The sequence below is a fragment of the Mobula birostris genome, chromosome 2 (genome assembly GCF_030028105.1).
Source record: "Mobula birostris isolate sMobBir1 chromosome 2, sMobBir1.hap1, whole genome shotgun sequence".
NCBI lineage: Eukaryota > Metazoa > Chordata > Chondrichthyes > Myliobatiformes > Myliobatidae > Mobula > Mobula birostris.
This window is the reverse complement of record NC_092371.1, coordinates 88,083,336-88,087,150: the sequence shown is the minus strand read 5'-3', so window position 1 is coordinate 88,087,150 and position 3,815 is coordinate 88,083,336.

Below are 3,815 nucleotides of genomic sequence, written 5' to 3'. Positions count from 1 at the left end.
CCATGACCACCTGAGTCTGTCTGAAGCGAGTTTACATTCTCCCCGTGACCACGGGAGTCTGTCTGTAGAGAGTGTACTTTCGCCATGTTACCACGTCAGCCTGCCTGCAGGGTTTGTACATTCTCGCCGTGACCACGCGAGTCTGCTATCTATAGGGAGTGTACATTCTCTCCGTGACCATGCGAGTCTGCTGTCTATAGGGAGTTTACATTCTCCCCGTGACAACGCGAGTCTGCTGTATATAGAGAGTGTACATTCTCCCTGTGACCACGCGAGTCTACTCTCTATAGGGAACGAACATTCTCCCCGTGACCACGCGAGTCTATCTGTAGGGTTTGTACATTCTCATCATGTCCACATGAGTCTGCTGTTATAGAGAGTGTACATTCTTCCCATGACCACACGAGTCTGCTGTCTATAAGGAGTGGACATTCTCCCCGTGACCACGCGAGTCTGTCTGTAGGGAGAGTACATTCTCCCCGTGACCACACGAGTCTGCTGTCTATAGAGAGTGTACATTCTCCCCGTGACCACACAAGTCTGCTGTCTATAAGGAGTGGACATTCTCCCCGTGACCACACGAGTCTGCTGTCTATAGAGAGTGTACATTCTCACCATGGCCCCACGAGTCTGCTGTTTATAGGGAGTGTACATTCTCCCCGTGACCACGCGAGTCTGTCTGTAGAGAGTGTATATTCTCCTCGTGACCACGCGAGTCCGTCTGTAGGGACTTTACATTCTCTCGGTGACCACGCAAGTCTATCTGTAGGAGTATATATTCTCTCCATGACCACGGGAGTCTGTCTGTAGAGAGTGTACTTTCGGCCCATAACCACGCGAGTCTATCTGTAGGGTTTGTACATTCTCACAATGTCCACACGAGTCTGCTGTGTATAGGGAGTATACATTCTCCCCGTGACCACGCGAGTCTGCTGTCTATAAAGAGTGGATATACTCCCCGTTGCCACGTGAGTCTGTCTACAGGGAGTGTACATTCTCCCCCTGACCACGTGAGTCTGTCTATAGGGAGTGTACATTCTCCCCGTGACCACGTGAGTCTGCTGTCTATAGGGAGTGTACATTCTCACCATGTCCACACTAGTCTGCTGTCTATAGAGAGTGCACATTCTTCCCGTGACCACACGAGTCTGCTGACTATAAGGAGTGGATATTCTACCCGTGACCATGCGACTCTGTCTACAGGGAGAGTACATTCTCCCCGTGACCACGCGAGTCTGCTGTCTATAGGGAGTGTACATTCTCCCCGTGACAACGCGAGTCTGCTGCCGGTAGACAGTGTGCATTCTCCCCGTGACCATGTGACCCTGTCTATAGGGAGTGTACATTCTCTCTGTGACCATGTGAGTGTATCTGTAGGGAGTGGACATAGTCCCCATCTCCACGCGAGTCTGTGTATGGGGAGAGTACATTCTCCCCGTGACCACGCGAGTCTGTCTGTATGAAGTGTACATTATCCCCATGACCACGTGAGTCTGTCTGTAGGGAGTTTACATTCTCTCGGTGACCACGCGAGTCTATCTGTAGGGAGTGTACATTCTCTCCATGACCACCTGAGTCTGTCTGAAGCGAGTTTACATTCTCCCCGTGACCACGGGAGTCTGTCTGTAGAGTGTGTACTTTGGCCACGTTACCACGTCAGTCTGTCTGTAGGGTTTGTACATTCTCCCCGTAACCACAGGAGTCTGCTGTCTATAGAGAGTGTACATGCAATCCGTGACCACACGAGTCTGCTATCTATAGGGAGTATACATTCTCCCCGTGACAACGCGAGTCTGCTGTATATAGGGAGTGTACATTCTCCCCGTGACCACGTGAGTCTATCTGTAGGATTTGTACATTCTCACCATGTCCACATGAGTCTGCTGTCTATAGGGAGTGTACATTCTTCCCGTGACCACGCCAGTCTGTCTACAGGGAGTGTACATTCTCCCCGTGACCACGCGAGTCTGCTGTTTATAGGGAGTGTACATTCTCCTCGTTACCACACGAGTCTGCTGTCTATAGAGAATGTACATACAACCCGTGACCACGCGAGTCTGTTTTTAGGGTGTGTTCATTCTCCATTTGACCACGTGAGTCTGCTGTCTATAGGGAGTGTACATTCTCCCCGTGACAACGCGAGTATGCTGTCTATAAAGAGTGGATATACTCCCCGTGACCACGCGAGTCTGTCTACAGGGAGTGTACATTCTCCCCGTGACCACACGAGTCTGCTGTCTATAGGGATTATACATTCTCCCCCTGACCACGTGAGTCTGTCTATAGGGAGTGTACATTCTACCCGTGACCACGTGAGTCTGCTGTCTATAGGGAGTGTACATTCTCACCATGTCCACAGGAGTCTGCTGTCTATAGAGATTGTACATTCTTCCCGTGACCACACGAGTCTGCTGTCTATAAGGAGTGGATATTCTCCCCGTGACCATGTGACTCTGTCTACAGGGAGAGTACATTCTCCCCGTGACCACAGGAGTCTGCTGTCTATAGAGAGTGTACATGCAATCCGTGACTACGCGAGTCTGCTATCTATAGGGAGTTTACATTCTCACCGTGACAACGCGAGTCTGCTGTATATAGGGAGTGTACATTCTCCCTGTGACCACGCGAGTCTATCTGTAGGATTTGTACATTCTCACCATGTCCACATGAGTCTGCTGTCTATAGGGAGTGTACATTCTTCCCGTGACCACGCCAGTCTGTCTACAGGGAGTGTACATTCTCCCCGTGACCACGCGAGTCTGCTGTTTATAGGGAGTGTACATTCTCCCCGTTACCACACGAGTCTGCTGCCTATAGAGAATGTACATACAACCTGTGACCACGCGAGTCTGTTTTTAGGGTGTGTTCATTCTCCACGTGACCACGTGAGTCTGCTGTCTATAGGGAGTGTACATTCTCCCCGTGACAACGCGAGTATGCTGTCTATAAAGAGTGGATATACTCCCCGTGACCACGCGAGTCTGCTGTCTATAGGGAGTGTACATTCTCCCCGTGACCACGCGAGTCTGCTGTCTATAGGGATTATACATTCTCCCCCTGACCACGTGAGTCTGTCTATAGGGAGTGTACATTCTACCCGTGACCACGTGAGTCTGCTGTCTATAGGGAGTGTACATTCTCACCATGTCCACAGGAGTCTGCTGTCTATAGAGATTGTACATTCTTCCCGTGACCACACGAGTCTGCTGTCTATAAGGAGTGGATATTCTCCCCGTGACCATGTGACTCTGTCTACAGGGAGAGTACATTCTCCCCGTGACCACAGGAGTCTGCTGTCTATAGAGAGTGTACATGCAATCCGTGACTACGCGAGTCTGCTATCTATAGGGAGTTTACATTCTCACCGTGACAACGCGAGTCTGCTGTATATAGGGAGTGTACATTCTCCCTGTGACCACGCGAGTCTATCTGTAGGATTTGTACATTCTCACCATGTCCACATGAGTCTGCTGTCTATAGGGAGTGTACATTCTTCCCGTGACCACGCCAGTCTGTCTACAGGGAGTGTACATTCTCCCCGTGACCACGCGAGTCTGCTGTTTATAGGGAGTGTACATTCTCCCCGTTACCACACGAGTCTGCTGCCTATAGAGAATGTACATACAACCTGTGACCACGCGAGTCTGTTTTTAGGGTGTGTTCATTCTCCACGTGACCACGTGAGTCTGCTGTCTATAGGGAGTGTACATTCTCCCCGTGACAACGCGAGTATGCTGTCTATAAAGAGTGGATATACTCCCCGTGACCACGCGAGTCTGCTGTCTATAGGGATTATACATTCTCCCCCTGACCAC